Below are 20,902 nucleotides of genomic sequence, written 5' to 3'. Positions count from 1 at the left end.
GAAGGGAAGGGAAGGGAAGGGAAGGGAAGGGAAGGGAAGGGAAGGGAAGGGATCTCTATGATCACGGAAGAAGAAATCATAATAACCTATGTGGCAGAAACTCCTGGTTACCACTTAACATCTAATCTTTGTAACCTTATTAACATAAACTCAATTTTGTAGCAAGCAGACAAAATCTCAATCTCCTAGGTCCTCTGGAAGCTAGAACTGACAGCATGATAGGTCTGATGGGTGAATGTAAGTATAAGTCTCCTGAAAGACATTTTGGAAAGTTCCAGGGAGAGAGAAGGAATGGGTACAGGCAGGAGTGTAGAAAGTTCTGGCATTCTGACCAGTCCCTCCTTTCCTAGGAAGAGGGGCTGCAGATAGCCAGAGTTCTGCCAGCCATCTCCAGAGCAAAATATTAGGACAATGCTCATATATTGTAGGGCAGAGAGATGGGGAGCAGGGGGAACCTGTCCCTCAGTAGAGCAGAGAGATACAGGAACCTGCCCCTGATAATCAAAGAACCACTCTCTAGAGAGCTTAGTTCCATACTTACTTTACTTAGAATAATAATCCTCTAATTTATTTAAACCATTGATTCTGTTGGTTACTTACAGGTGAACCTAATCCTAACTGATCTATCACCTGCTAATTATATTACTAAGATAAAAGCACATGCAATTGGCAGTCATTATTTGGCCTATTTAAATACTCACTGACTCTTTCATATAATCAATATCTATTGAGTATCTGTACTATGTGACAGAAGCACAGAGATAAATAAGAGTCAGCTTATAGTGCAAAAGAGACAGCTAGACAATTAAAACAAAGCTTAATGAGTCATATGATGGGGAAAGAAGGGGGTTCTCTGAAAGCACGTCAGAAAAATGCTTCACCCAATCTGTGAAGACAATGGGAGTGTAGAAAGCTTCCCAGGTGACAGGAAATTGAACTTGAAACCTGAACAATGAGGTGGTAATCTTTAGCAGGCAAGTGGAGAATGAGGGAAATGCACATGCAAAGGCTGAGGAAGAAGAGGGAGAGCGATGTGCCCCAGGAAGGGAAAGTGGATTTCAGAGGCCAGAGCACAGCATGGCAATGGAGTGGATGGAGCATCCTTCTGCGGGCCACTGAAATTACCGATAATGTTTTCTCTGCCAGACTAGACACTGAATTTCTCTATTATTCCTTTAACACAATAAAAAAAATTGAGGGGCTGGAGAGGACCTGGGTTCGATTCCCAGCACCCACATGGTGGCTATCAAATGTCCATAACTCCAGTTCCAAGGGAATTCAACACCCTCTTCTGACTCCATGGTCATTGTGTGGCATGGGTGCACTTACACACATGCAGGCAATACACTCATACACATAAAATAAAAATATGATATTTTTAAAAAGAAATTGAGTGGAACTGGAGAGATGGCTCAGCAGTTAAGAGTGCATACTGCTCTTCCAGAGACCTGAGTTTGCTTCTCGAGACCCACATTGGGTAGTTGGTAATGGCCTGTAACTCCAGCTTCAGGGGATCTGACACCTTCTTTGCAATCACCACACACACACACACACACACACACACACACACACACACACACACACAACCAAAAAAAAAAAACAAAAAAACCAAGAGCATTTCTAAGCTACTGTAAAGAAATCAAGGATCAAAAGAGGCAAAGACTAATCAAAACATACAATTGATTTATTTAATTTTCTACTCCTCAGAGTGTCAAGTACCACCAAAGTGACTGGTACTCTTGCAGCGCACTGCCTCGTGGTGAGATTCTTCGACCAGTCCCCAGCATTAGTAGGGCTTGCTCAACAATGAGGCAGACACTAGAGAAGAGCCTGGTGAGTAATTGATGGTGCAAGGGCTGGGCAGGTAAAAGTAGGGGCTGTCTTGATCAGATTTTCCACCACGAGGAATAACACTCTGGCTATTATTTTAAAAAAGAGTGGGGCTGAAAAGATGGCTCAGTGGTTAAGACCACTGGCTTGTAGAGGTCCCCAGTTGGTTCCCAGCACCCAGAGCCATCCATAAGTCCAGTTCCAAGGATTTCAGCTCCCTCTTCTGGTCTCCACAGGCATTGCACCCATAAGTACACACATGCAGGCAAAACACTCATACACATAAAATAAAAATAAATAAACCAGAAAAACAAAAAGGGGAAGACATGTGAATGGGAAAGGCCATTAACTGTAGTAGTAGAGGCAAAGGATGATGGAGGATCACACTAGAATTCTCACAATGGGATGCAGAGATGTGGACACATTTTAAGGAAGGTTGAACTGGACAAGGAGGGATGGGAAGGTAAAGAGTAATCCTGGATATCTGGCCTTGGCACCTAAGAAGGACAGTAGAAGAACACAGCAATCAGGACCACACACTCTGCATCAAGAAGCCGGGCTTGAATTCCATCTCCACTGACCCCCAGTTTTGTCACCTCAGGAAAATAGCTTAACTCTATGTACTTTGGTTTCCTTATCTGTAGAGTAATAACAAAAATCACAGAATCCATCTCAAAGAATTTCATAAAGAATTACAGGAAGGCTCTCAGAACAATAGCTGGCACTTGGAAAATGTCAGAGCATATTAGACATATTTGATTGATAGATGGTGATAGCACTTGCTGAGACAGAAAACATGAAAGGGGCACAGATTTCAGGGGAGAACAATGAGTTAAATTTCAGATACAGCTTCAGATTAGAGCACCCACCAGGAAGCTGATAATGGGATAAAATGAAGGACATAACGATGGGGATGGAATGCACCTTGATAGAGGGGGTGAGGTGGCACCTGACGGAGGACCTGGCAGAAACAGGCACCATGGAAGAACCTGTGGGTTCCTGTAGGTTAAATGTAGAGAAAAAAGAAGGCTTGAGGGATGGGGGTGACAGGGTGCACGCTTAGCATGTGTGAGGCCCTGTTCCGTCTCCAGTACAGGGAGAAAACACAGAACAGATAAAAAAAAAGCTTGGACAGGCCCTCTGTTCAAGGGATGGACAAAGGGGCAAAGTCTGAGAAGGAAATAAGAGAAAGGTATACAGATATGAATCCTAATAAGGATAGACTTTAAAACTAAAGAAAACAAAAATATGAATGATTGTAGTGAAGGAGACAGCTCAACAGGCATAGGAAACAAGAGGGACAGTGAATAGTGGCATTTCCTAGAACCATTGTTTAAAGTTACTATTTTTTATGAACTACCTACAAATACATAGGAAACCTCTACATTTACAAGGATTAAAAAGCTTTTACTGATTGAATCACCTTACTAAAAGAATAAGCCTCAGAGAAATACAGAGAAATCTAAATAGATAAAAAGCCTTCTGAAAAATTACACATACAGTATCTATACATGAGTCCATGTGTATAGCTGAAGGCTACATAACAAGAAGGAGTACCAGACAGGAGAAACCTCCCTTGGAGTTGTTGGCCAGGGTAGTCCAAAAGACTCCCAAAGTTACGCAGGCTATTTCCACAACCCTTGATTGCCTCCCAGAACTTGAAGGTAAGACCCTACTGCTGAAAACAGGACATCCTTTGGACACAGGATTTGGAGCAAGGGAGCTTGTACTGACCTAGAAGTCAGCTCCCCTGAAGGCTAGCTCTCATAGTTTTGGAGAGCACTAAACAAGCTGCTAAGAGAGAACATCAATCGATGGTCTAACCCTAGCTTCAAGGCCTAAAAACCACATCAATGACTGGCACAGCAAAAGACATTGGTGTAGTAGTGGCATTTTTATCTTGGGGGTAATCAACAGTTACTTAGTTGGACTTAAAGCCCACTCAGTGGGAGGAAACTCATGGGTGGTATTGTAAACATAGCCAAATACACATAGCTGGAGAGTCCATAAATCTTAGAGAAAACCCCCAGGCTGTCACATCCCTAGACAAATGTAATTTCTTACTATGTGCAAAATATGGATCCTTATATTTATAGACAAGTATCCCAGTCATCATTCATCAAAGAAGCTTCTTTTACAACAGACAGAGATTATTACAGAGTTCCATAACTGGTCATACACAGAATTGTCTGTGAATTGCCCAAGCCCAAGTGGCACATCTACAATGCAACTTCTACACCTACATAGAATAAGGGGTAAAGAAAACACTAATGCAGCTCTCAACTCTCATCAATGAAGCTCTCTCATGCAACAGAAGGCCAGAAACACAAAGGGTCGCAAATGACCAAAGAGTAAAGAATAAGAGAGTGTAGGTCCTTAGACAGGACTCCTATATTAAACTACCCTCCCAGGGCTCAGGGACCACTGTGGAAGAGGGGACAGAGAGACTGTGAGAGCCAGGCAGGAGGTGCGTGACCATATGGAAATAAGAGTTCCACAAGCTCCTGGGACCTTGTTCACATGAACCTACAGCAATGGTGAAGCATACACAAAAACCATGCAAACTCAAGCAGACAGAACCCAGCACAGAACTGTGAAAATGGGCACCAGGCCTCAGTCTTAGTTGAAGAACTACTGGCAGTTGATTACTGCTGGGTGAAGAGCTGATCTTCCTAAAGTGAGGGACTCTAGATAGGCCAACTAGACCTCAGTGGATGGGTTTGCACTGAGGGACATCTGGGGACACTAACGACTTGCTAGGGCTTAACACAAATGACAGAATGCATGAATTCTAGTGGGGTGAGGGGCTATGGGAGGTGCCAATGGGGAGGGGTATAAAGATGATTAGGATGGTCTGTATGAAATACATAAAATTCAATACATTTATAAAAAAAATGAGAGAGAGAGAGAAAATCTGGGCTGGAGAGATTAGCAGTTAAGAGTACTGACTGCTCTTGCAGAGGACCGAGGTTTGAATCCCAGTACCCACATGGTGGCTAACAACCACCCACAACTCCAGTTCCAAGGGATCTTCTGATCTCTGCCAACATTGCAGGACACAGGTGCCCCTACCTACGTGCTGGCAATACACTCACACACATAAAAATAAAATAAAAACAATTTTTTTAAAAGTCTGATTTTTTTCAAGGAAATAAATCAGAACATGATTTGGTAAAAAAAATAAATAACCCAAACTGCAGTTTGCAAATGAAGTTCTGGCCTTAAGCTTTCAGTTACTAAGCCCAAAAAGAAGCTGTATAAATTACAACTTTGGGGCTTAAGGAAGCTGATAGATAGCCATCTAGTCCAGGCCACAGCTATGAGAACTATTTTGGACAGCTGGCCAAAAGGCAGATAATTGAGTCATCTGAAACCCACCTAATTGCTCTCACAGCATGAGGCCAGAAAGTCACTGCTTCTTAAGGTTCTGAGAAGTGTGGTTTTCTGTTTGTTTTGTTTTGCTGTTTGTGGTGTACTGTTTTTGCTTTTGCTTGGGGAAGTGGTTTGGTTTGGGTAGGTTATGAACAAGCTCACCAGTTGATTTACGTGTACACAGAGTTTCAGAACCCCAAATTTACCTGGCTCAGGGGACCAACAGCAAGAGAGCATGAGTGACTTGTACAATAGCACATGGCTAGTGAGCATGCCTAGAGCCCTTGGCAAACTCCACGCACACTGCAATCACAACAACAGTTCACTAAATACCAACTCCTGTGTTCTTCCCTTGGAGATTCTGGTTTAATCCCGAAATACATACATTTCTAACAAGCTCTTGGGTGAGGGTGATGCTGCTCATCTGGGACCCACACTTTGAGCCTCTGGTCTAGAGTAAAGTTGTTCAGACTGCTCTCTGAGTGTGGCTCCAAACACTTAAAGGCTCAAAAGCTAGTGTTCCAAAACTGATGGTGGAAATTGAAAATAAAATAGGAACCAGGTATGATGGCTCACACACACCTGTAATCCCAATCTTGGGAGGCTGAAGCAGGACTGCCATGAGTTCAAGGCTACCTTGAGCTAAAGAGTGAAACCCTGTCTCAAAAATAAAAAGTAAAATAGGAAACATGGCCAAATATAAATATCTTACAGTATTCTAGTCTGTTATAAGAGACATCAAAAGCTGGGAACAAGCTGGGCATGGTGGCACACGCCTTTAATCCCAGCACTCAGCAGGCAGAGGCAGGTGGATCTCTGTGAGTTCAAGGTCAGCCTGGTCTACATAGTGAATTCCAGGCCATGTGGGGCTACTGGGAGACCCTTTCTCAAAAAAAAAAAAAAAAAAAAAAAAAAAAAAGCTGGGAACAATCCAAATTAAGGTAAAATGAAATTACAAGGGTCATGTAATATGTGAAAAGACAGAAGTGACCAATAAACAAAAAGGCCACATTTGCAAAAGAAAGTAGATCTGCATTAGAGATACACATTTCAAATCTATGGAATTATGAAAAGGTATGCGCAAATAAAAACTCTCGAAGCTGTTTTAACTATCCTACCATAACTCATTTCGGAATATCCTTTGGTGTTATTTACTTAGAAAACCTAGTCCCAAGTCACTCTTGAGGTCAGGATTTTGTTCAAAATCATCTTTTAAAAATGGCTTCCCACTGGTTTCAGAGCCTGGGGGGCCACAGAGAAACATTCTTCATCACCACCCCTCCGTGTGATTGCCATTCCCAGCATCACATCAAAGGGCAGCATTCTAGTACTGGTATAACTGATATTCTTGTGTTGTACAGACAGCCCTTGACCCTGAAATAGTATATTCAAATATACAATTCTCTTTCAACAGCTCAGAATACCTGTAATTGCCTCTATCTACATGCCGTTTGTCTCACTGTTCTGAGAACACAACCAAAATTCACAGCAGATGAATTCAAACAGTATCTCCTCTGGACTCTATGCCATGCTGTCTCCGATGCTTTAAAGTCCATTTTTAAATCCATTTACCATTTGTGGTTCCTGCTGTGCTTCTTTTCCTCCCAAGACAGTGACACATCTGAAAGTCAGATCCCTTCATTACCCAAGTTATACCCACAGCCACACTGCTCCTTCCACCTTCCCAGTACTCCACTTAGGATATATATATATTTTGCTCTTGTATTCTCTTCACCCCTTCACTCCCAACCCACCGTATCCTTGTTCCCCACCCAAAATAAAATAAATTGACATCTAAAACCACAGTATTTAAGATGTGACCTTTTTTAGGACCACTGTAGTAAGTACTGTTCTGTCAACACATACTGCCTACTGGTGCTAAGAGGCAAGAACAAGTTCCAAACAGCTTCTCCTACATAAACAGGTGAATCATTGGAGAGAGTTGCAGATTTTTGGCATGCTTCTTTAGTGACTATTCTTTACCATCACAATGGTGATTCTATTTAAGGCCTGGAAATTAGTACTCCCTAAAATATAAGAGGATCATGGAACATAGAATTACAAGAGTATAAGGAAAATACATCATATCAAAGGCAGCCAGGTCATTTCATGTTAATACTTCCTTTCATTTAAAGGACTCAAAGCATTTCACAAGATCCCAGGGCAGTGGAAAGAAAGTATCTTGACTTTTCAAACCATAAGCACAGTAAAACGTTCATCACAATGTTTACTGATAAATGCTACATTAGATGCTCAAGGTAGTGTAGCCTAGACTTCAGGGACCTCCATGGCCACCTGGTATTCTTTGCCCTTGATATACTAGAATATTTGAAAAGCAGATAATTAATAAAATTTAATATGTGGTATAGATGAGAAAGGGTAGACTTACCCATTTGCAACAGTGAAAAGTACATCCTTTTCAAATTTAGCTATAAAGTTCAAACTACTTTATTCACTTTTATTCAATTATATTCTCAATGTGATCTTATAAGCTACTTAGAAATAGAACCCTTGTCAAAACCGCATCCTAAGTTATTGAATTCAAAGTAAAAGTCAAATAAATAACTATACAACAGCTGTGTGGGGTGATATATGTGTATATACTCACATATATATGACTGCATAATACAGAAATTAAGTAGAAGTCTGATTTTACTCTTCCAGGGGTGTCAATCTTTGCTAACACACATAAAATGCAGATGTCCAATCCTGCCCCATACCATTCTGATGACACGATAGGAGTCTAGTAATCCGAACTGTACGCATTTGGAAGCATTGAATCCAGGCCTCAGTCATGCTTAGCATGCTCTCTACCTCTGAGCTACATGCCCAGCCCTGTAATTTGGAAACTGTAATATATATTTTTAATAAGCACTCTAATAATACTGTGAGAAACACTACAAAACACCTGTAGGAAATCATTTGTAAGAGGCAAATTTTAAAACCTTAGAAGTATACAGTATAAAGAAGTTTAGATATCATTTTATTTAACTGGATTAATACAGGAGCCTTTCTAGAATCCTGATAGACTGGCTGATTGATCTTAATAAGAAAGAATAGCAGCATTTATATACTGAATAAATATGCCTTTCTGTAAAATCTACTACTACTACTACTGCTACTGCTGCTGCTGCTACTATTGTTTAAACTCGCTTGTTTATGTTCTTATTGAATTTTTTTCAATAAAATAAAATTTCAATAAAATAAAATTTATTTTATTGAATTGTGTACTTCATATGGAATATCTCAGTCAATCTTAATCATCTTATATGCCCTTCCCCACAGGCACCATCCCACAGCCCCCCCCCCGAATTCATACATTCTATCATTTGTGTTAAGGCCTATTGGGCCAAATTAATATCCCCAAATGTTCCTCAGTGCAAGTTCATCTACTGAGGTCTAGTCAGCCTATCCAGAGTCTCACTTTAGGAAGATCAGCTCTTCCTCACCCATCAGTAATCAGTTGGCAATATTTCTTCAGCTAAGATTGGGGTCTGCTGTGCATTTCCCCAGTTCTATGCTGGGTTTTTGTCTGCTTGAGTTTGCATGGGTCTTGTGCATGCTGACACCATTGCTGTAGGTTCATATGAGCAGGGTCCCAGGAGCTTATAGGGCTCTATTTCCATATGGTCATGCACCTCCTCCCTGGTTCTTACAATTTTTCTCAGGGACTTCTGCAACAGTCCCTGAGCCCTGGGTGGGACTCACTCATTTCTTGGGATTAATTTTCAACACTGTGTATAAGCCTTCGACTACACACACAGATTATTTAAAAAAAAACAGCTGCTTTATGTTATTTATTATTATTTTTAGCCAAAATGAATATATCCTTGCAGGGTTGACAGATGTCTCCACAGAAAACAGGATGCAGAAGATAGAGTTCTCAAAAACCCTGTTTTGAACAAGATAGTGATTACCTAGATGTGTAGATGTGTTCACATAGGAATGATTTTTTAAAAATACTTTAATATTGAATATGCTGAATATATAGATAGATATATATATATAAATGGTAATCAGTAAGGAAGGCATTACCTGTGATGCCATCTTCAGTAGTGCACTGTTGGGTTGTATTTGCTCACGTCACCTTTCAGAGGAGTGCAAAGGGCATCTCCAACATTTGGTTCTGTCAGAAAACCCCAGAAGACTCAAAATCTACAGAAAGGAATGAAAATGTCTCACCATCATTAATAAACTACAAAACCCAACGTACATTTCCTTTTTTCCTACCCCTCCCATTTGTGTATTGGGTGAGTTATCCTCAGATCACATTTGTCTTTATCACTCACACACACACACACACACACACACACACACACACACTATAAATTATAGGGAGGCCTCAGAACTATTACCATTGTGCTTGGTTGCCCAGAACTAGATGATAAGACCCTATAGATGAAGACACCACACACTTTGGTGACAGGACACAGACAAATCAAGTCAAAATTGAACTAGAAGCTTCCTCTCTGCTATCCAGCTTTCGTAGTATCAAAAGGTGCTATGAAGACCACTGGGAGAAAAAGTCATCAACAGTCTTACCCAAGAGTGGTTCCTGTGTGATACAATACTGACCTGCCAGGAAGATGTGCCTACTTGTACAAAAGTGGCATAATGGTTATGAAGGTAACCAACTGTTTTCTGAAATAGTGGCATGATGGTTATGAGGGTAACCAACTGCATTAGACGTTCACTCCACAAGAGGCAATTCATGCCTGGCAATGAATTCCTGAGGGATTTTTTCTATAAACCTAGTCAAAAGTCTATGTCTGGGGAGGAACCTACTACTGTTGCTTTGCTAAATGGACATGTTGTCAAATAGCCTTCTAAATATTTGTTTATACCTATCTTAGCTACTTTTCTGTTGCTGTGATAAAATACCCTGACCAAAGCAACTGAAGGAAGAAAGGGCTTATTTTGGCTCTCAGTCTGAGTTACAGTCCATCATGGCATGGCAGGAAAGTCATGGTAGCAGGGCCTTGAGGCGGCTAGTTGCACTGCATCCACAGTCAAGAAACACAAAGCAATGAATGCTTGTGCTCAGCACACTTTCTCCACAGACAGTCTAGAACTTCAAGCCCCGGGAATGGTGCTACCCACAGTGAGTAGGTCTCCCCACTTCAATGAATCCACATAATCTTCTGCAAGCATGCCCAGCAGTCCTTCTCCCAGGATCCTAGATCTCATCAACTTGATAGCTGAGATTAACTATCACAATACCTATAGATTAGAGTTGTTCTCAGCCCTGGCCAGAGAAACTTCTTTTTGCAATGAGCTGCAGTTAATGCAGAGATTCAAACTGGTCAAACTGCTGAGAATAAGTGTTCCACCATAAACAGGACACCTACATTACTGCCATCCAGGGTTCAGGGAACATTGTGAAGGAGGGAGTGAAGAGTTTAAGAACCACAAGGACAGCAAGAAATGCTATGAAATGCTGACTTCTAGAAATGATACAGCCACTGCACCATAGTCTCAGTAGTTGTGGTGACCTGCACAAGAACCCACACAAAATTGAGCCCATCAGCATTCATAATGGACGGGGCTCCTGAGATCCCATCCCTAACACAGGAGCTACCAACAGTTACTAAATGCTGGAGAAGGGGGAGTCATTTTTCCTGGGTGGTATAATCACTAGTAAGTTTCCCGTGGTTCAGTAAATAACCTCATGTCCACACTCACTCAGGCAACCCCAATTAAGCTAATTAAAAAAAAAAAACAGAAAAAGTAGGAGGACTTGCTGGGAAGGAGAAAGAGAAGAGAGAGTAATGGGAGGGATGGATATGATCAAAATACATTACATATGTATGTAACTGTGAAAGAACAAAAGTATTTTTAAAAGTAAGTGAAAAGTAAATTTTTATTTAGAAAGCTAAATGCTAGTAAGAACTGAGGAAGCCCTATTAGGGAGCAGAAACCAGCAAAGCACACTTACAATGTTCCATCTTCCAAGTGATATGAAATAATTATACATCACTTTCAGAAGTGAATAAAATGTGAAACTAAATAAATTCACACCTATGGAGCAACTATATCATTAACATGACAATGTAATGTAAAATGGCAAAGAAGGGGTCACAAGTAACTTTTATAAACAACTTTCAAACAGTGTGCAACACTCCAAAAATATTCCCTGGTGCCTTTAATCTATTTAGATACAAATAACTGAAAGTTCAGATTTGGTCCCTCAGTGAGCAAAACCTACTATGATGTTAAACATGCTTCTTCTATCATCAGGCCTAAATGGCAAGATACGTTTCACAACATAGACACATGGTTTTATCCCTACCATACAAACAAAAAACTTTAATTTGAAGCAAAGCAAGTTGGGAAATTATCCTACTTGAGAGAAATGTAGAAAACAAGAGCTGGAGATGTTGGGATAGAAATAGGAATATCTAAAATGACCAGCTTCAAAATCATGAGCTATTAAAGAAAATTTACAAGAAAATCCATTTTTAAGAAAATAGTTAAGTACTATAATTTTTAAACATTTAATATTTTATCTTTTATTTATTTTTTATATATTTATTGAATTTTTGTGTATTTCATACAGAACATCTCAAACAATCTTAATCATCTTTATGCCCCCATCCCCACTGTCACCCTCCCATAGAAAATATTTAATATTTTAAATGCCCAGTAGCAGACGAATAGCCACATAAATTTGTTACCACATAATTTGCTTAATCATAATTTTGTTAGCTATTAATAAGTTTTATGAGTTTATAATAAAATAATTAAAAGTAGTCTATACTACAGAGGATAAGTGTCAGCCCTGGTGGCATAAGCACTAGGAAGGCTGAAGCAGGAGGATCCAAAGTTGAAAGGTCAGCCTAGACTATCTAAGACCATGTATAGGAAGGAAAAAAAGAGAGGGAGGAAGAGAGGGAGAAAGGGAGGGAGAGAGGGCACCAGTGAGCAGGATACTATATTGTAAATACATAAGATCACAACTGTTTATTTTATAAAGCAAAAAACATGAGATAATTTCTTCTGATATAGTTGTAAGTATTGGGTAAAATATTGCCCATCTCTAAACAGATTAAGGTGAGCAATTCAAGTCAGAGACTTCAGAACAAAAGCTTCTCTTCAATATCTATATACACTAAGGATTTCCCAAGACCCAAATAAATGGTAAGACATTCACTGACATTGCAAGCTTTCTGCAACAGTTCAATATAAAAAATGATTCCCTAGAACTCCCTAGAAGAAACAGTATTTAACCCTATCTGAGCTTAGATTACAATATGTTTGATTATAACAAAAGAAAAAGGGGAGAGGGCACCCTGTGACTTTAACCCTAAAAACTGGACACACTTTGGTAATTGGCCAAGTATGTGAAGACTGGGCTAAGAAAAGATGTTTCACATGCAAATAAACAAACCCTTCATATTCAAATTTTCTCAATATGCCCAAATCCACCTTCTTCTCTCTAATCAATTAATCCCTTACCAAGCACCCAGGAATAGGCAGCAACACCCCATCATCAAACCTCTAGGCATTTCATGGTGAGAGGTTTTGCAAGAACAGAATTCTACTCCCTCCACAACCTCACACAAAGTTTCATCACTATGCTCTGGAGAGATTCCAGTTATTCAGCTGCCTCTTAAAAATTACAGATTGCTTCCAGATGTTTTTCAGGTGATTGCAAGTCCTTCCTCAGCCTGCAACTCATGAATTATGAAAGGGCATCCTTAATTCATGAGAAACAGCTCTCCATCCCAGTGTCCATTACCATATATCCACCTCACGCGCACACTCTGGAATTTTAGGTACTCACACACATGCTTTTACCTGGGTAATAAGGCATCGCTGTTTATCAGTGAGGGCTTTACTGAGAGCCCGACTTATATTTTATCATCATGACTCTGCCAGCAGCAAGACTTTCCCGACTTTAAAGGCAGCTGGTCCTTTGACAGTAATGCACAGAATGACATCGGAAGCAAGGTTAAATGGAACGCAAGTAAATTGAAAGGACTTTCTTAAAATTCACTGGGTCTTGATAATTCTTTCAGTTGTCATCTCATTTAAAAACAAAGTATGTCTCCTGCTAAAAAGGGAGATGATGGCAGTTAACAGTTCAGTCACACTCAGATCTCTCCCCAGGCAAGGGCTTTCCTTCTAACAAAACATCCTGCCTCCACATAATAAAATCAAATTCAGGCTCACAGTCCTTCCTTGTAACGGCTATGTCACATCCCTAATTTCAACAGAACAAAATTTAAGGTTCGTTTCCAGGTGGCACAAATCCAGGGAATTTAGACCTTAACTATGCCAAATTTAGAAATCTAATAGGCAGGGAATTTACAAAAGATGAAAAATCACCAAATGAACACCGGTGGTGACTACCAATCCCATCATGAATTTCTCCCTGTATCAGAGAAAGAAGTGTGCAGGAAATTTACCCCAGGAGTGTGGATTCATCCATAGCATCACATGCTTACCTAGAAGGTAACTAACAAATCGACCAACAATTCAACAAGGTTTCAAATACCTGAAGCTATGAGCTATTTCTTGAATAACTTCCTTCTTGAAAATGGCCAAATTAGGGCAGGTGATAGATTATAGTCACATGTGGAAGCCTGTAGAGTTGAACAAAATATTCTACACAGGCCTACAATCTTCACTGACTTGATTAAACAAAATAATATTCTAGAGCCTTAAAAAGTGGATGAATCCATAGTGATCACCAAAATCCAATCCCTGAATTTACACATGATAAAACTGAAGCATGAGAGGCTGAGTGGCCTGTTCATTCAAATGCAAGCATCTGGGAAATAGTGATGCCAGGTCAGAAGCCTTATCATCTACCTGCCACACTGAAGCTACATTCTCCACAGCAAGGTCACAATTCCTCAACAATGTACACGTTGGTTTGCTTTCACTCTCCCCACTGAACAGCAACTCTTTTAAAGCTGAATTGAATGAGGCTTCAATCTTCAGCTTCCGTTCCATCAATCCCTGAGATTTCATATTAATAATACAGAATTCTCTTTTGTACCCAAGAAATCTTCGTGCAATCTGACCCAGAGTTTGGTTCCTAGCACCCACATCAGGCAGCTAACAACCACCTGAAACTCCAGCTCTAGAGGATCTGATACACTCTTAGGGAAATTTGAATGACTCTAAGAGGGTCTCAATTACACAACAAATTGATAAACTGGATCATATTACATGGGAGAAGGAGGAAAGACTACAAACATCTTAGAAATAAATCAAGAACACTGATTTATAAGTTGCTTAGAAAACAGTGTACCTACAGAATAAATCAAGCTCTATGTGTCTTCATTTATTCATTCAAAAATAGTAAATATTCCATCTGTGATTTATCACAAAAATCACGGTTTATTGAAAATAAACAAAACCAAATTCAAATTCAAGTGTCAAAGTAATACTTCTTTTTTTGGGGGGGGTCTCCTTGTAGCCCCAGCTGGCCTGGAACTTGCTATGTAGACCAGGCTGGCCTCAAACTCACAGAGATCTGCCTGCCTCTGCCTCCCAAGTGCTGGGATTAAAGACGTGCACCACCACACCCAGCCAAAGTAATACTTCTAATGTGACAACTCGTGTTCCTTTTATAAAAGCTACTGTTTAAAGTTCTATAATCAAATAAATTTGGAAAACACTGTATTCTTCCCATGCTTTGTGGACACTCACAAGGACATATTATGTGAACAAAGGCTTTGAGAAGAACACAGGAAAGCAGCTGCTCAGTTCTGTTCAACCCAGTATTCCCAGTGCTTTTGGTGTCTCTGGTTTACAGAGCTTGTACTATCAGCCACCAAGAAACACACTTCAGAAAGTTTATTCCTGGATGAACAGCCCGAGTATGACTCCCATTATATTTATAGTCAAACACCCTTCCTCTTCCACGCTCAACTTGTGAGGCAAAGGAACCCTGTGGTTACGATGAAAAAATAACAATCTTTTTTGTTTGCTTCCTGAAAAGAGGCTGGCTGTGACTTCAGTCACCAAATTACCCTCCTCAGAAAGCTGCCACTGTTCTTCTATTAACAAAACATCATGGGCAGGTGTGATGGCACATACCTGTCTATAATCCCAGCACTGAGACAGGAAGATCTCGACTTTGAGGTCAGCCTGGCTACACAGTGAGATCCTGTCTTAAACAAATCTTGTATGTACTTTTTTACACAAATACTATACACAATGTTCTGTACTGCACATTTTTGCCAAACAGCATATATTGGCAATGTTTACAAGTTATTACATAAAGATATTCATTGCTATTTTTATGACAATGACCTTCTTTTCATTTTTTTAATATTTATTTTTATTTTATGTGGTTAAGTGTTTTGCCTACATGTATATAAGTCTACCATAGGCGTGAAGTACAGAGCCAGAAGAGGGGATCATATCTCCTGGAACTGTAGTTAAAGATGGATGTTAGCTACCATGTGAGTGCTGGGAACTGAACCTCTTAACCACTGAGCCATCTCTTTGGACTCCTGTGACCATACCATTTCTAATGTACATCTGTAACATAATGGATTTACTGGGTATCTCACAGCTGAACACTTGAGTTGTTTCCAATCTTTAGCCACTGTAAACACTACTACAATGAGTATCTTCTTATCCAAATCATTTTCTCATAGATGTAAAATGTATGAATGTGAATGACTCATTGACAGAAAGTATGAATGTAGGTATGGCTAGGTCAATACACTTGTATCTAGGGTAAATTTCCAAATAGAAACTCTAGTCTAAGGAATGATTATCTTCATATTATAAATTTTGTCAGCCTGCCAACTAAAGAGACCCTATTGTTTTGCACTCACACTCTCTACAGAGATCATAAAATGTTTAAATCATTGCCCATCTAACCATGATGAGTGGTATACCTCAGTGAAGTTGTAGCGTGAATATCTTCTATGATGAGTAAAGTTAATCATCTCTCCACGTGTTTGAAAACTGTTATTTCCTTTCCTATAGATTACTTGTGTCCGTGGTCCGTTTGTCTACTAGACTCTCGGACTTTTTCTTATAGGTTTGTAGGAGTTCTTTATTATGAAAATTAGTTCCTTTGAGATATGAACAGCTAGCAAGTATTGTCTCAAACCTTCTTATTCCTGACCTATTGTAGTGGGGGATTTATTTTGTTTTGTTTTTATGAGTGTTTTACCTGCATGTACATAAGTGCACCACATGCATATAATGCCCACTGGGGCCTGAAGAAGGTGTTGGATCCCCTGGAACTGGAGTTATGGATAGTTGTTAACTGCCACGTGGGTCCTGGGAACCAAACCCAGGTCCTCTGTAAGAGCAGCCAATGCTTTTAACTGATGAGCCACCTTTCCAGCCTCAGTGGTAGTGGTTTTTTACCTGTAATCAAAGTTATAAATCTCTTATATTTCTTGGTTTTCTAAGAATGGCCATATGTAAGATTCTAAAATAATTTCCTAATCTTCTTCTGTAACCTAGTTATTTTCAAATCTTCTATTGAATGTAGATTGATTTTGACTTTAATGTTTGAGGTTACTGCTCCAAATAGCACTTTCCTCCTGCCAGATGACAGTGTGATTACTATACTAATATTTATGGAACAGAGCAGGTAAAGGTGCTTGCCTTGCACCTTTGTCCCACTAATTTGCAATGCCACCTTTACTCTATGCTAAATTAAGCATATGTTAATGCCAATATTCCAATTATTGCAACCTTACCACGTACTCATATTTTTTCCTAAACTATTTGTGCTTATTTCTCAAGTGAACATAGACTTAGCTTGTTGGGTACTCTAAGAAAATCTCCTGGTTATTTATTAGAATTACAGTAAATATACAAATTTAGAGGGGATAAACATCTCTATATCCAAGATATGGCTGGCAACCCTCCTAATTTTTCACAGCTTTGCTATAACCCTCAGAAGCATTGTCAATGTCTTCATATAAAGCACACATACATAAGTTAATTCTCTTTAAAATTCATGTGTCTGTGTACACATATACTCCCAATGATGTGTACGTGGGTACACATGTCATAGCATAACTGTGGAGTTGGTTCTTTCCTTCTACCCTGATGTGAGTTCTGGGGATTGAACTCATTGCCAGGCTTTCAAGGCAAGCACCTTTACCTGCTGAGCCATCTAGCCAGTCCTCTTAAGTTTATTCTTAAACATTTTGTCCTTTTTATGCTAATAGCATTTCCTTCTCTTAAATATTCTAACAGATAGATTACTGTCAGTGTATTGGAAGCTATGAGTGTTGACACATCATTTTGTCAGTGAGGTTCTTTCATTAATCATCTTCTTCTTTAGAATTCCCTTTTTACTTGATTTTCTTGGATATTCTAATCTTAGAACCCATTATTTGCAAATAACACTTATCTTCTAAGTTTTATGCCTTTATAACATTTGTCTTGTCCAGCTGCATTGGCTTATGTTCTAAAACACCATTGATAAATGGTGCAGATACAGGATTATCCTTATTTTTTGTCCTGAACTTAATAGCAATGTTCTCAAACTTCCTCATAAGACTATAATAGTTAAGGAGTTGAGATAAACATAACCCACATGGGCAGGATATTTTCCTATTATGTTTTGAGGGTATATTTTTTTACAAAATCAGTGATACTGAATTTTATCAAATGCCTTTTCCATAAAAATAACCATCTTCTAGTTATAATTAATAAGAATGTCATTAATAAATTTTATGGGATTAAACTTTTATTGCAGTCTAAATACCTCACTTGCTATGGAGTTTTATTCTTTTAATGTGTACAGAGTACATGTTTAAAATTTTTTACCTCACTGTTTCCTAAGCAATCCTGCAGGAAACCTATCCCACCAGCTCTGCCCACTCCAATCACTCCACTCCAGCCACAGTGACCTCCTCACACAGACTGCTCTCAGTTCAGAGAATGTGCAGCACCTGCCACCCACTCTGTCCCCTGACTCTGTCCCCAGATGTCCTCATCATTCCTCTGTGTCTCTGCTCACATGTGACCTCATCACAGAAGCTTTTCCTTCCTGCCCTACATAAAGCAGATGAGGCTTCCAGCCTTGTAACATTCGTCCCTGACCCTGCTTTATTTTTGTGTGCAGCACCTGTCACTGTCTAGCATGTATTCACAGGTGGAATATATGTATGATATCATATCTCATTGCGCCCAGTAGAACAGGAGCTCCATGAAGAGCACAGCTGGCCTGCCTTGCTCCTTGCTCTAAGTTCCCAGCATGAAGAACAGGCCTGGCACCTGAAAAGTCTTAGTCTCTGTGGAATGGATGAATGAAAAATGAAAGAATGAATGTCTGCCTTTTTTTGAATGTCCACTTTTTATTAATTTTTTGTGCATTTCATACACTACCTCATACTCATGTTTAGACCCCTCCCCTATCTGCACCTCCCATTACCCCCTCACTGGATTGCACACATTTTATCACATATGTTAAGGCCTATCAAGTCAAGTTTGTATCCCCACGTAGCCCTCGTGTGAGTTCATCCACTAGAGCCTGGTCACCCTATCTAGCATCACTCCCTTAAAGAAGACCAACTCTCACCCAGCAATGATCAACTGCTAATAATGCCTCAGCTAAGACTGAGGCTTTTTACCCATTTCCCCACTTCTTTGCTGGGTTTTAATCTGACTTGAGTGTGCATGGGTCTTGTGCATGCTGTTACCATTGCTGTAAGTTCATATAAGCAAGTTCCCAGTTGCCTGAAAAATGTCTGTTTCCTTGTGGTCATCCACCACCCCTGGTTCTTAAAGTTTTTCCACTCCCTCTTCTGCAATGGTCCCTGAGCCCTGGGTAACAGAGGTTTGACACAGGAATCCATTCAGGGACACACACTTTGCAGTCTCTTATTTTCTGCATTTTGGCCAGTTGTGGCTTTCTGAAAACTGAAACTTAGAGAGTTTACGAAGTAAAATCCCTCAGTGGCAAAGCTGCCCAGGAGCTCTGGTCTAGCTTTCAACTTCATTTCCTTAACCATTAAAACAAAAGACATGATTTTAGGTCATACAAAAATGACCATAAAATCTTTTGAATACTAAAGCACTAGTAACTGAATGCCAGTGAGAAAGTGGGCAGATAGGCCAGGTGCACAGGGAGGAAAGAATCAGTAGCTTCCAAAGACTTCCTTGGAAATTACGGGCATCCTTCTTCCCAGCTAGGCAGCATGATGCAAAGCTCAGGACATCCACATAGGTCCTTAAACATCCAAGAGGTAAAACTGGGCACTTTAGTGCCCAAGACACTGGCTACTGGCATTGGCAGAACACACATCAGAAATTCCACTCCTCAGGAGACAAGTTTGGCCACATTATGGCCAATACTGACTGACCCCAAGGATCTAACTATGAGTAAATTAGTAGCTCTTTCAAAGGTGACTTGATTTTGGTTTCAACAACCAAGTTACAGTTAGGTATTCCTCATGGGCTCCCCCTTTTCGCCCTCTATCACTGGAACACAGTCTTTCCTCAACTCAACTGTAGGCAAAAACAAAATTATGCCAATCTCCATGTATGACACTGAATTTTATCTTTAATTTGTTTTCAGAATTTAATCAAACTCTGTATTTTAGGACTGCAGGGCTGATGCAGCACAGTTATGTGTCACATTTAATTCTATCGATGTAAAGCATAATGAACAGAGATTGAGCTAGTGAGGCATAACTAAATGTTTTGAACCCATGAATTTAAAAGCCCTGGACCATTTGTAGTATTTCTAAACAGTAAATAATATCATTTTTCCAACATTTTACTATCAAATTACAATAATTCTTTCCACTGGCACACACTTGAGAAAAACCACCAAAGGACTTTTCTAATAGTTTGTCTATTGTTGATTATAACTTCTAACTATTTCTCCTTGCTGGCATCTATTCAAAGGTAAATGGAAGGCAGCAAAATTGATGGGAAATATATTCAACTGCTTAAAATGCATCAATCAAAGAAAACCGGTTTTAGAGCTGTATTATGGGTTGTGAAATTACATCACTGTCACTTAGTCTTCAGTTCCAACGACAGGTACAAAACAGAGAGACTGATCCAGTGCCAAACTACCTCCTGTGCAGAGCCTGACTCTTCCATCTCAAATTCTCACCTTGGTCAAAGCCAGAGTAAACACCTGCCCTTCAAGTTTTGCACAGCATCATTCTGTGTGCCAGTGTAAATTCTCATACCATGGAGAAAGCAAATTCTAGTGTGCTGGGCAAATTTTGGCTCTCAAACCACTCTGTGAATTGTTCCCTCAACTTCTGCATCTGTCAAGATGGTCAGTGGAGGAAAAGGATCTTTCTGTACAACTGTGACTCAAAACCAGGTATGTTTGCCCTTTAAGCTCTAAAAACAGAATGGTGAGTTAAAACCATGATCTACGGTTTTTAATTTGCAATGAAGATTATATTCTAGTACTTGACTCAAATGGCAAAATTTTAATAAAATAAGATCATTAAAAGGAAGTCAACTGAAGTGAATTTTTGCATTTCATGGGTCAAGGAAAAGACACTAAAGAAAATTTTTAAAGCAACATTTTAAAGATGTCATACTTGATAAAATTAGGGGGGAAAGTGACAATTACACCAATTCAGAAATGCTTTAGCAAGAGAAGTGGGGAATCTAAATAGCATTTGCTTTGGGGGGGGGAATCTCTATAGCCACAGCTGGCTTGGACCTTATTATGTAGACCAGGCTGGCCTCGATCTCACAGAGATCTGCCTGCCTCTGTCTCCCGAGTGTTGGG

At 39.8% G+C, this 20,902-nt stretch overlaps 1 protein-coding gene across 2 annotated transcripts in view; it reads right to left on the bottom strand.

Annotated features, from left to right (window-relative positions):
- The window catches only part of Fam160a1 (family with sequence similarity 160 member A1), a 337,430-nt gene that overhangs the window by 237,414 nt on the left and 79,114 nt on the right, over positions 1-20,902 (bottom strand). For both annotated transcript variants that reach the window (XM_029556760.1, XM_008854254.2), the window contains exon 2: positions 9,238-9,357. The gene's annotated coding sequence lies outside the window, so the exon portion shown is untranslated. The remainder of the gene's footprint in view (positions 1-9,237; positions 9,358-20,902) is intronic.

The sequence above is a fragment of the Nannospalax galili genome, unplaced genomic scaffold, assembly GCF_000622305.1.
Source record: "Nannospalax galili isolate Female #2095 unplaced genomic scaffold, S.galili_v1.0 scaffold305, whole genome shotgun sequence".
NCBI classification, from domain to species: Eukaryota; Metazoa; Chordata; class Mammalia; order Rodentia; family Spalacidae; genus Nannospalax; species Nannospalax galili.
This window is presented reverse-complemented; position numbering and strand designations above follow the sequence as displayed.